The sequence below is a fragment of the Ovis canadensis genome, chromosome X, assembly GCF_042477335.2.
Source record: "Ovis canadensis isolate MfBH-ARS-UI-01 breed Bighorn chromosome X, ARS-UI_OviCan_v2, whole genome shotgun sequence".
NCBI lineage: Eukaryota > Metazoa > Chordata > Mammalia > Artiodactyla > Bovidae > Ovis > Ovis canadensis.
The window spans coordinates 67589577-67603385 of NC_091727.1; the positions used below are offsets into that span (position 1 = coordinate 67589577).

At 40.4% G+C, this 13809-nt stretch overlaps 1 long non-coding RNA gene across 2 annotated transcripts in view; it reads left to right on the forward strand.

Annotated features, from left to right (window-relative positions):
• LOC138931087 (uncharacterized) overlaps window positions 1-13809 on the forward strand; it is a 187448-nt gene that overhangs the window by 138699 nt on the left and 34940 nt on the right. Inside the window, exon 3 of one of the 2 annotated variants that reach the window (XR_011446404.1) lies at window positions 383-482. The exons of the other annotated variant lie outside the window; for it this stretch is intronic. This is a non-coding gene — a long non-coding RNA (uncharacterized lncRNA). The remainder of the gene's footprint in view (window positions 1-382; window positions 483-13809) is intronic. 2 annotated transcript variants of the gene reach the window in all.

The window sequence follows — 13809 nt, forward strand, 5'->3', positions numbered from 1 at the left end:
CTGCCAGGCTCCTCTGTCCATGAGATTCTCCAGGCAAGAATATTGGAATGGGTTGCCATTTCCTTCTCCAGGGGATCTTCCTGACCCAATAATCGAACCTGGGTCTCCTGCTTTGCAGGCAGATTCTTTACTGACTGAGCTACAAGCTAAGAGGGAAGCCCTTTGGTGGATCTGGTTTTCTTTAATACTGTTTTGATGTTCAGACTACCTGCCCTTTGTTGCAAAATTTCCATATAACCTGACTCCACCCCTTGCCTCTTCAGAGCAGTTTCTCAGAGCTGTCTGAAACTTGGACTCCCAGACTGCAGTCCTCATTTTGCCCCAAATAGAACTCTCATGTTGTGCAAAATTTTGTTTTCAACCATTATCGCAACCAACGAAGTGACCCAGAGTGGACTTCCCTCTTTCACCTGAACTCCACAAGGAACCAGAGCCTTGGTACCAGCCCTCTTCCACCTCCTTGGGGATTCCAGACAAACTGAGTAAGTCTTCCCTGGTTCTCAGATCCCTTGTATTGTTTGGTGATCCTGAGTTTTATTGGGTGGTGTATAGCAGGTACTTGTTCCATCCAAGTTGAAAGATACTGGAAGCCAAGTTGAGAGATATGAGGGAATGCTTGCCCAGGTGAAGTTACTGGGAGTGAGGGCTGGTGGGAGGGCTGGTTGAAAGACAGCAGTGTTTGGCTCCATTGTAGGAGACTAAGTGGTCTGGGCTGAGTGGTTAGATAAACTGACCTGATGCTTTCCCTCAGTTTAGCTGCCTTAATAGAAATTGTGGGGATAAAAGTGAAGACAGTTACAATGGTATGATCACTCACCCAGAGCCAGAATCACTCCTGGAATGTAAAGTAAAGTGGGCCTTAGGAAGCATCACTACAAACAAAGCTAGTGGAGGTGATGGAATTCCAGTTGAGCTATTTCAAATCCTAAAAGATGATGCTGTGAAAGTGTTTCACTCAATATGCCAGCAAATTTGGAAAACTCAGCATTGGTCACAGGACTGGAAAAGGTCAGTTTTCATTCCAATCCCAAAGAAAGGCAATGCCAAAGAATGCTCATACTACCGCACAGTTGCACTCACCTCACATGCTAGTAAAGTAATGCTCAAAATTCTCCAAGCAAGGCTTCAACAGTATGTGAACCATGAACTTTGAGATGTTCAAGCTGGATTTAGAAAAGGCAGAAGAACCAGAGATCAAATTGGCAACATTTGTTGGATCATTGGAAAAGCAAGAGAGTTCCAGAAAAACAGCTGTTTCTGCTTTATTGACTAGGCCAAAGCCTTTGACTGTGTGGATCACAAGAAACTTTGGAAAATTCTGAAAGAGATGGAAATACCAGACCACCTAACTTGCCTCCTGAGAAATCTGCATGCAGGTCAAGAAGCAACAATAAGAATCGGACATGGAACAACAGACTGGTTCCAAATGGGAAAAGAGTATGTCAAGGCTGTGTAATGTCATCCTGCTTATTTAACTCGTAAGGAGAGTACATCATGAGAAATGCTGGGCTGGATGAAGCACAAGTTGAAATCAAGATTTCTGGGAGAAATATCAATAAGCTCAGATACGCAGATGATGCTACCCTTATGGCAGAAAGTGAAGAAGAACTAAAGAGCCCCTTGATGAAAGTGAAAGAGGAGAATGAAAAAGTTGGCCTAAAACTCAGCATTCAGAAAACTAAGATCATGGCATCTGGTCCCATCACTTCATGGGAAATAGATGGGGAAACAGTGGAAACAGGGACAGACTTTATTTTTGGGGGCTCCAAAATTACTGCAAATGGTGACTGCAGCCATGAAATTAAAAGACACTTGATCCTTGGAAGAAAAGTTATGACCGACCTAGGCAGCATATTAAAAAACAGAGACATTACTTTGGTAGCAAAGGTCCGTCTAGTCAAGGCTATGGTTTTTCCAGTAGTCATGTGTGGATAGGAGAGTTGCATTATAAAGAAGGCTGAGTGCTGAAGAATTGATGCTTTTGAACTGTGGTGTTGGAGAAGACTCTTGAGAGTCCCTTGGACTGCACGGAGATCCAACCAGTCTATCCTAAAGGAAAGCAGTCCCGAATATTCATTGGAAGGACTGATGCTGAAGCAGAAACTCAAATATTTTGGCCTCCTGATGCGAAAAACTGACTCATTTGAAAAGACCATGATGGTAGGAAAGATTGAAGGTGGGAGGAGAAGGGGACGACAGAGGATGAGATGGTTGTATGGCATCACTGACTCAATAGACATGAGTTTGAGTAGGCTCTGGGAGTTGGTGATGGACAGGGAAGCCTGACGTGCTGCAGTCCATGGGGTAGCAAAGAATCAGACACGATTGAGCGACTGAACTGAACTGAACTGAAATTTGAACATGTTATATGAGAGCTTTGCTCTGAAGCAAAGGGGCAAGACTCCTTCTGGCTGGTTATAGCTTTCTCAGATGACTGAGAAATTTACAGGAGTGGTGGAGGAGAGTCCTCATAATGTGCAGTGGTCCCATATGGAAACCCACTCATTAAATAAAACACTTGCTTGCCAGGAATCTAAAATAAGAATTGGCCATTTAGCAATCCAAGAAACTGGATCTACTAGAGGGAGAAAACTAAGACACATAAGAAAGCTGAAACAACGCTGGGATGATGCCTTGGAGGAATTAAGCTCACAGCAGCACATTGGCCCACCACACAACTTCATTTGTAAAGTTTATCCCTGACGAATTCAAGTAAAATGGGAAATAAAGTCTCTCAAGTGGAGAAACAAGGAGCATTAACTCTGACTAACACCTCAGCCAGATTCATGTACAATATGTACAGAGCTCCTACTTGCAAGTACCTAGTTATTTGGGGAAAATATACTAAAGGAGATCTCAACTTAAAATGGCCAAGTTGGGATTCTTTCGATATTTCAAAATTGATATTTTTGCACACACAATTAGAAAAAGCTAGCCATAAGAGCAAATAGACTAAATGGAATGCTTATTTTTATTGGTATTTAGAAGCATCTTAAAGAGGAAATGATAGGGTAACTTCTTTACAGGAAACTAACAAGAAATTACTTGAAACTATATGAGGACTAAAAAAGGTCACTAGCACTGATTGTCACTCTGCTTCTCCTATGTATCCTCTTCTATCTGAATTACCTGGCTCTGATGCTCTCTTTTTCTCTTCCAACTCCTTTGCCTCCTGCTGCTCCCTTCCCCAGCAAGAGAAGATTAAAAAAAAAAAAAAAGCAGAAGTGATTTTATCTCCCTTTAAGGTGAAACCTATTACAGGGAGAGGTCAACTGTCCTTGGTGCTTAAATACACACCCTGGACCCCAGCAGAACTTAGAGTCTTGGCTAAAGAATTTCTCCATCTGAGTCAAAATCCATTGGGATTTGCTAAGAATTTTGAATTAACTATCCAGACCTACAAACCCAGGTTTTTAGATCAGTATCAATCAGTATTTACTCATTTGGGAATTAAAGGATATTTCACCCTAAAAATGAGGGAGCTCTTTTATTACACACACAGTTAAGGTTAAAAAGCTGGCTTGGTAAAAATATCATTTCAGAATTCTGACTTTAAACAAAGGCCTTCTAAAGGGGAACTTGCATTTCTCAGTGTCTTTGAGATGTAAATTACTTTCCTAGGACTTTCTTTGTACGTGTGCATTTGTATGTACATATTTGGAAAACTTGACCTCTGTCATAGAGTTTACTTAGGTTACATCCTCCCCCACTCTCTTATGAAGAAACCTCTTGCATCTTAGTTGTTTGGATCACTATAGTATATATATATTATATACATATATATATTATATATATAATGGTTTTATTAATGGCCACATATTGGCAACACTAACAGATCAGTGAATCTAGAGCACTCTCATTATAAACAGCTGTTTTATTGGTACCTATAAAAACAAAAATCAAATTACACGTTGAAAAAATATACCTAATGATTAACCTAAGAAATTCTTTGGTTTAAAACAAGTAAGAAAAATTGGTTTGGAAAGCTTCCTTTGAGGTCTTTGCTTCCCCTCAGTGGGTCTTACAGATGCTAATAAGAGTATTAGAATAGTTAATGTTAACAAGAAACACTTGTAAGGAAAGTCTAGATACTATTTCCAATGAGGTAGAATTTTTTTCTTTTTTTAAAAAATATAGTTTAATTGGAGGTTGATTATTGTGGTGGTTTTTGCCATACATTCACATGAATCAGCTGTGGGTGTACATGTGTCCCCCATCCTGACCCTCCCTCCCACATCCTTCCCTATCCCATCCCTTAGGGTGATCCCAGTGCACCATTCTGAGCACCCTGTCACATGCATCAAACCTGGACTGGCAATCTCTTTCACATATGATAATATACATGTTTCAATGCTATTTTCTCAAATCATCCCACCCTCGCCTTCTCCCACAGAGTCTAAAAGTCTGTTCTTTATATCTGTGTCTCTTTTGCTGTCTCACATATAGGGTCATTGTTACCATCTTTCTAAATTCCATATATATGCGTTAATATACTGTATTGGTGTTTTTCTTTCTGACTTACTTTACTCTGTAAAATAGGCTCCAGTTTCATCCACCTCATTAGAATTGATTCAAATATATTCTTTTTAATAGCTGAGTAATATTCCATTGTGTATATGTGCCACAGCTTTCTTATCCATTTGTCTGCCAATGGACATCTAGGTTGTTTCCATGTCCTGGCTATTGTAAAGAGTGCTGCTATGAACATTGGGGTACACATGTACAAGTTACAAATTTTTAAAGAATTATCTCAAGTGAATAATGAAATCTTTAGATGGTTATTTAAAATGGGACAAAATGGACATTTATGTGATTAAAACAGAAGGTTTTAATATTACTACACTACATAAAGTTAAATGGGCCAAAAGTGACTCCCTACTGGTCCCTAGCATTCAAAGCTGGACAAGAGCATTGTATTTATCCCAGTTTAAAAATGTTTAAGAGGCTAAAAAAAATTACACTGAGATGTCTGACCAGCAATTATTTGAGGCAACACTTAGGCCAAAGAGCCTGAATTCCTTCGCTCGACACCCCTGCGGGGATCTTGGAGCCTTTTATATAAAAATGGATAAAATGGGCAGGAAATGAAATAAAGAAGAAAAAATAAGTCTTAAAACTCCTCCTGTAAGATCAAAGCTTGTTGATATGATCCTCAGTCAAGTCAGTTCAGTTGCTCAGTTGTGTTCAACTCCTTTCGACCCCATGAATCGCAGCACGCCAGGCCTCCCTGTCCATCAGCAACTCCCGGAGTTCACTCAAACTCATGTCCCTCGAGTCAGTGATGCCATCCAGCCATCTCATCCTCTGTCATCCCCTTTTCCTCCTGCCCCCAATCCCTCCCAGCATCAGAGTCTTTTCCAGTGAGTCAACTCTTCGCATGAGGTGGCCAAAGTACTGGAGTTTCAGTTTTAGCATCATTCCTTCCAAAGAATACCCAGTGCTGATCTCCTTTAGAATGGACTGGTTGGATCTTGCAGTCCAAGGGACTCTCAAGAATCTTCTCCAACACCAGTTCAAAAGCATCAATTCTTCGGCTCTGAGCTTTCTTCACAGTCCAACTCTCACATCCATACATGACCACTTGAAAAACCATAGCTAGCTAATGAAGAGTAAAGTTAATGATATAAAAGTTGACAGAACTGAGATGAAAGTGTATAAAATTGGTATACTTGTGACTCATTGGAAAAGACTGATGCTGGGAGGGATTGGGGGCAGGAGGAGAAGGGGACGACAGAGGATGAGATGGCTGGATGGCATCACGGACTTGATGGACGTGAGTCTGAGTGAACTCTGGGAGATGGTGATGGACAGGAAGGCCTGGCGTGCTGCAATTCATGGGGTCGCAAAGAGTCGGACACAACTGAGCGACTGAACTGAACTGAACTGAATACACCTTAAATAAGATAATTACATTGCTTTTGTTTAATTATATTGTGGAATAGACATGTTTCACTGGGGAATTCGTTCCCTGTGTAGTATTATAAACAAAGCATATAAATCTGTACCTCAGTAAATATTAAAGAAAAACAATAGGGTTACCTGAGCCATACAAATAAATAAAAACTGTAAACTAACATTCAAGGGCTAATACAAATAAAAATAGTGATTTTGTTGTGAGTTTATAAACTCAGAAAGAAGGTCTTTGCTGAATGCCTTATATAAACCTTTGAGGGCATGTGTCAACTAAAAAAAAGCACAACATAAAAGTTGTGAGTTAAATTTTATTTGGAGCAAAATGAGGACTGCAGCCTGGGAGACAGCACCCCTGATAGCTCTAAGAAACTGTTCCAAAGCGCCAGGGAGGAAAGATCAGTATATAGGTGATTTTGGTAAAGGGAGAATACAAGCAATCAAGCCACACTTTTCCAGAAGTTTTCTACCAGTCTCATGAAGCTTTGCTAGTCATGAGGAATAGTTATCTCCATGAAGGGTTTTAGTGCTTTTCTATATATGTGGAGATTCAAGAATTGGGTTCATAAAATCAGTTCCTGAAAATATGCAACTGAAAATCTGTCCTGCCAGTTTTTCCTTGAACACAAAGTACCTCATTTCTACTCTACACAGTGAACTCCTTTCAAGGGATGTTGAAGATCAGCAGCTATAGCAGCATATGATTTAATCCTTTTAGAGGCAGATGGCAAGTACCCATGGCAAGTGCCAATTTGTAGTTGACAGGGCCCCTTCTTGGTCCTAAATTTGACCATACTTTGGGAGACATTTCATGACCATTTCATTCCCATGGTTCTAGGAAGTCTCATTCCTATGTTTGGCGAAGGTTTCACTGATAGTCCCCTTATTATGCTATTACTGGACTAGGTCTTATCAACAGTAATCAAAGGGTTCTGGGCCAACCTGTCTTACTCAGTTTATTATGGTCCAGGTCCTTCTTGTTGTATCCATATCTAGAGTTATACTATTATAATCATTGGTCTAATATGAAACTATTTTTAGGAGACTCTGTCACACATTTGGTAATATAAGAAACAACAATCTTATAAAACTGGCAAAGTATAAATAACATAGCTAGCAGTATTATTAAAGTCGTAAGTAAGAATTAAGCCAAGAACTTCCATCAGGTGTTACTCAGTTGCTCAGTCATGTCTGAGTATTTGCAACCCCTTGGACTACAGTATGCCAGGCTTCGCTGTCCTTCACTATCTCCCTGAGTTTGCTCAAACTCATGTCCATTGAATCGGTGATGTCATCCAACCATCTCATCCTCTGTCTTCCCCTTCTCTTGCTGCCTTCAATCTTTCCCAGCATCAGGGTCTTTTCCAGTGAGTCGGCTCTTCACATCAGGTGGCCAAGTGTAGCCGAGTATATACTCAGATCATCTAACTTTGTCTGTTCTGAACCAATCTTTATCTTTCAGGGAAATTATACATTAGCATTGTTCATAAGGATCCAAGCCCAATTTTCCAATGTTACTAGGCTGGTTATCCTTAGTATAATTTGATTGTTCCCAGGTAAAGGAGGGCCTTAAAACTTAAATGACCACAGCTTGGGGTTAACCACATAAATCCATCCCATAATCGTGGGAAGTTTTATTCCTTGGCTAAATTTTTGCTTGTTGCTCTGACTGAGTTTGAGTAACTTAGAGGAAAAGTCATATTTATGGCCAGGGTCAAAGCAGGTATGTATTACATACAGGTAATTGGCCAGAACCCAGCAATTGGATTGATTTTTTAAATTAGCATAGGATTGTGTCCATGATAGAAAACATATGCAAAGGTCCAAGAAGTCAAGAAAACATTATAAACTAAACGATCATATGAATCAGGTCCAGCATCTTGGGTAAACTATTTTCTGATGTTGTCTTCTTCTTGGCCTGTTTTAAATGTCGTTTCCTTTGAGCATTGTTTTAAGGTGAGTTTGAGGTCACCAGTCTGGTGCAGGGACATATAGAAGTGGCAATTAATCGAAGAGTCAATTTCCCTTGTTTCACTGTAGATAAGCTAGTTAAGAGTACATGAGGAAAAATCCTTCCATCCAGGTTGGAGGCAGTCCTTTAAATGGTATCTTTTCCAGTATACATAATCCCCTGCTTACAGGTCTTGGGGCATCTTATCTTCATCTAGAGATTACTGAGGTAAGCCTCAGAAATAATACTTAGAGTGTCCTTTAAATAATTTAATTAACTTAAAGCATAACATCAAAGAACTATCTGTGAAATGAGTCAGTACAGACCTCCATTAGTGTAAATGGTATTTAATGTTCATTGAAACATTATCTTTTTCTCTCTAAAATTTCTCTCATTTCTACCAAATATATCCAAATTAAAACTAAATTATGGCAAATAAAATGTCTGGTTTCAGTAAACTTGGCCTGATAATAATTTATATAGCTATAATTGATCAAATAGGCTTTTTGCTTTGCTGAAACTTATAAAGACCATATTTATTTATTTTTTTAATTATTTGGCTGCAATGGGTCTTAGTTGCAGAACGTAGTATCTTTGATATTTATTTGGACATGCAGAATCTTTAGGTGTGGCATGTGAACCCTTGCAGCACGTGGGATCTAGTTCCTTGACCAGGGATTGAACTTGGGCCCCCTGCATTGGAATCACAGTCTTAACCTCTGGACCACCAGGGAAGTCCCTGTGTGTTTATTTTTAATTGGAGGATAATTGGTTTACAATATTGTGTTGCTTTCTTCCATGTAGCAAAATGAATCAGCCGTAGGTATACGTATGTCCCCTCCCCCTCGAACCTCCTTCCCACCTCTTACACCATCCCACCCCTCTAGGTTGTCACAGAGCACCCATCTGAGCTCCCAGTAATACATAACAGCATCCCACTAGCTATCTTTTTTATATATGGTAATATATATGTTTCACTCCTACTCGTTCAGTTCATCCCACCCTTTCCTTCCCCTGCTGTGTCCACTAGTCTACATCTGCATCACCTTTGCTACCCTGCAGATAGGTTCATCAGTATCTTGTTTCTAGATTGGATATGTATACATTCAGTTCAGTTCAGTTCAGTTCAGTCGCTCAGTCGTGTCCGACTCTTTGCGACCCCATGAATTGCAGCACGCCAGACCTCCCTGTCCATCACCAACTCCCGGAGTTCACTCAGACTCACGTCCATCGAGTCCATGATACCATCCAGCCATCTCATCCTCTGTCGTCCCCTTCTCCTCCTGCCCCCAATCCCTCCCAGCATCAGAGTCTTTTCCAATGAGTCAACTCTTCACACTTGTTTAGGCTTACTTGTTCAGTTGTGTTGTAGGGTGGGAGGAACACTGCAAACAAATATCACTGGCATGTGTAGGGAGTGCTCGCAGTGTATGGACCACACTGGGTGTGCCCCAGCTCATGGTGGCATGTGCTTTCCAGGTTTACACTGCTTAGGCTCCAGGCTGCTGTGCAGGGGTACTGTCCAAAGCAGGCCCTACTGTTCGTGCACTTCCAACATCTAAGCTGTTCAGATTCAGGTTGTCAGGTACTTTGCAAGGGCAGACTTGGTTGGGCCTGCATTTTTTGCCCTTCTCAGGTTTGAGCAGCTGAGGCAACCAGGTACTTGGTGAGCACAGTGTCCCAGGTGGGCCGTGCATCTTAATCACCTCCCCGGTCCTGGCCTCTTGGTTTCCCGGGTGTGCCTTGAGAGGACTGTCTCAGGTGTGCTGTGTGTCTCCTCTGGGGAACTGATCTCAGGCTGCAACCCTCGTGGCAGATGTCAACCATCCAGGATCCCAGAAAGACGTGGTTAGCAACTGGGAGCCTCCTCACAGTTTGGTGGAGGATGCCAGTCTCTGGGGCTGAGATTGCCCCTTGTCTTGCCGCTCTGGCTGTCACATGCCTGCCTCTCTGCCTCCAGCAGAGGGGAGGGGCCTGTATGCAAACCGCTAGCTCTTCTTTGGCGTTCACTCAATCCTTTGTTTTGGGTGGGCCAGTCTTCATGATAGGTTAGGGCCTTTTGCAAGAAAGTCCTCTTTTTTTTTTTCCTCTCTGGCTATCCCACAGTTTGGGTTGCTATCTCACGTTAACTCCCTCAGATTGTCCTCAGGGCATTCAGGCCTGGTCCTTACCCTAAGCATGCAGCCCACGCCTCCCTGTCCAGCCCCCAATCACTGCTGGTGGATGCAAGCGTCTGGGCTACTTCTCTGCTGGGGTTGTGGTTAGGCGAGTATTCTGTGTTTTTTTTTTTTTTTCCTCCAGTTTCGTTGCCCCCTGAATTCAAAAACTACCCACAGACACGCTGGTGAGAGGGTTTCCTGCTGTTTGGAAACTTCTCCTTCATGACTACCTCCCCAGGACTGGTCTCCTTCCCTAACTCATTTGTCTCTCTTTTTGTCTTTTATATTTTGTCCTACCTCCTTTTGAAGAAAAGGGGCTGCCTTTCTGGGTGCCTAGTGTCCTCTGCCAGTGTTCAGAAGTTGTTTTGTGGAAGTTGTTCAACATTCAAACAATCTTTTGATGATTTTGTGGGGGAGAAAGTGGTCTCCCTGTCCTATTCCTCTGCCATCTTGGGACTGCACCTCTCTGTTTTTCTCTTTCTGACTTACTTCACTCTGTATAATATGATCTAAGTTCATCCACGTCATTACAACTGAGTCAAATGTGTTCCTTTTTATGGCTGAGAAATATTCCATTGTGTTTAGGTCCCACAACTTCTTTAACAATTCATCTGTTGGACATCTAGGTTGCTTCCATGTCCTAGCTATTGTAAATACTGTTGCAGTTAACATTGGGGTACATGTGTCTTTTTCAATTCTGGTTTTCTCAGTGGATATATCCATTACTGGAATTACTGGGTCATAGGATAGTTTTCAGCTTCTTTGGTGGCTCAGATGGTAAAGAATTTGCCTTCAGTGCAGGAGAACTGGGTTCAATCCCAAAGTTGGAAAGGTCTCCTGGAGAAGGGAATGGCTACCAATTCCAGTATTCTTTCTTGGAGAATTCCATATTCTTCCCTGGCAGTCTACAGTCCATGGGGTCACAAAGAATCAGACATGACGGAGCAACATTTTCACTTCATGGTAGTGTTATTCCTTCTTTTTAAAAGAATCTCTATACTGCTCTCAATAGTGACTATATCAATTTGCATTCCCACCAGCAGTGCAAGAGGGTTTCCTTTTCTCCACACCCTCTCGGGATTTATTGTTTATGGATTTTGGGGGGATGGCCATTGTGACCAGTGTAAGGTGATACCTAATTATAGTTTTTAATTTGTATTTCTGGAATAATGAACAATGTTGAGCATCATTTCATGTGTTTATTAGCCATCTATATGTCTTTGGAGAAATGTCTGTTTAGGTCTTCTTTAAGTTTAGTTATGTCCCATTTGTTTATTTTTGTTTTTATTTCCATAACTCTGTGACATAGGTCATAGAGGATCTTGCTGTGATTTATGTCAGAGTGTTCTGCCTATGTTTTCCTCTTAAGAGTTTTATAAATGGCAGCCCACTCCAGTATTCTTGCCTGGAGAATCCCATGGACAAAAGAGCCTGGTGGGCTATAGTCCATGGGGTTGTAGGAGTCGGACACGGCTTAACAACTAAACCAAACCAACCAGTGTGAGTGAGGACTTCCTTTTGTTCTGATTTCTGTCCAATGGCGTGGTAATGGAATCTTCCTTTAACATCTGTATTTAGAGGGCAGATTGATATGGCAGCCTCTTTTCTCAGTTTCCAGCAACTTTTCACTTAGTATACTTCTGCTCTTTTGAAGTTGCATCTCTCCTTTACTCCTTTTGCCTACTGTTCTATGAGTCTCTAGTACATGAGGAATTGTGGTTTTTAAAAAGTGCTGCCATAGTAAGGTATTTCCCTGTTTCCTCTTCTAACTCTAAGTCACGCACAACAAAACAAAAAGCCCCAGCTATCAGTGTGATTATTTTTTCTTTTTCTTTTTAGAATTATTTATTTGTTATTGGCTGCACTGGGAGTTCGTTTCTGCATGAACATTTTCTCTTGTTGCAGTGCGCCGGCTTCTCATTGCAGTGGCTTCTCTTGTTGTGGAGCACGTGCTCTAGGTGCTTCAGTTGCTTTGCGGCATGTGGGACCTTCCGAGACAAGGGCTCGAAGCAATTCCCCTGCATTGACAGGTGGATTCTTAACCACTGGACCACAGGGAAAACCCTGATTTTTTTTGTGGGGGAGGTTGGTGGTAGTGTGGAGAATGGTGATCTTTTAAAAAATTTATTTTAGTTGGATAATAATTACTTTACAATATTGTTTTAAAAAAAAGAGTTTGATAGTTTCTGGTCTTACATACAGGTCTTTAATCCAGTTTGAATTTATTTTTGTATATGGTGTTAGGAAGTGTTCTAATTTCATTTTTTTTACATGTCTCTGTCCAGTTTTCCCAGCATTATTTATTGAAGAGACTATCTTTTCTCCACTGTGTATTTTTGCCTCCTTTGTAAAAGATAAGGTGCCCATAGGTGTATGGGTTATCTCTGGGCTTTATTTCTTGTTCCATTGGTCTATATTTATGTTTTTGTGCTAGTAGCATACTGTCTTAATGACTGTAGCCTTGTAGTATAGTCTGAAGTCAGGAAAGTTGGTTCCTCCAGATCCATTCTTCTTAAAATTGCTTTGACACATCGAGTCTTTTGTATTTACATACAAATTGTGCAATTTTTTGTTTTAGTTTTGTGAAAAATATCTTTGATAATTTGATAGAGATTGCATTGGATCTGTAGATTGCTTTGAATAGTATAGTCATTTTCACAATATAGATTCCTCCAGTCCATGAACATGGTATATCTCTCGATCTGTTTTTGCTATCTTTTGATTTCTTTCATCAATGTTGTATAGTTTTCTGCATACATGTCTTTTGTCTCTTTCAGTAATTTCACTCCTAGATATTTTATTGTTTTTGTTACAGTGGTGAATTGGATTGTTTCCTTAATTTCTCTTTCTGATTTTTCATTCTTAGTGTATAGGAATGCAAGGGATTTCTTTGTATTAATTTTATATCCTATAACTTTGCTATATTCATTGATTAGCTCTAGTAATTTTCTGATGGCATCTTAGGTAGAGTATCATGTCATTTGCAAACAGTGAGAGTTTTACATCTTCTTTTCCAATCTGGATTCCTTATTATTTCTTTTTCTTCTCTGATTGCTGTAGCTAGGACTTCCAAAACTATGTTGAATAATAGTGGTGAGTGTGGGTACCATTGCCTTGTTCCTGATCTTGAAGAAATGCTTTCAGTTTTTTACTGTTGAGAGTAATGTTTGCTGTAAGTTTATCATCTATGGTCTTCATTATTTTGAGGCATGTTCTTTCTATACCTACTTTCTGGAGTGGGTTTTTTTTTTTTTTGTCATAAATGAGTGTAAAAATTTTGTCAAAAACTTTCTCTGCATCTGTTGAGATGGTCATATGATTTTTTATCTCTCAGTTTGCTAATATTGTATATCACATTGATTGATTTGCATATATTGAAGAATCCTTATATCCCTGGGATAAAGCTCAGTTGATCATGATGTATGATTCTTTAAATATATTGTTGGATTCTGTTTGCTAGAATTTTGAGGTTATTTGCATCTGTGTTCATTAGTGCTATTTGCCTGTAATTTTCTTTGTGACATCTTTTTATGCAGAATTAAAACATTTATCTTTTCTGTCTATCTGCTCCATCCAGAGAGTAAAATGTTAGGTTTCCAGCAGCTTTATCAGATAAATCAGGAAGGCTACCTCACTAACAAGTACAGAAATCATAAGGTATTTGGCTGCTGCTGCTGCTGCTAAGTCGCTTCAGTCGTGTCCAACTCTGTGTGACCCCACAGACTCCACCGTCTCTGGGATTCTCCAGGCAAGAACACTGGAGTGGGTTGCCATTTCCTTCTCCAATTC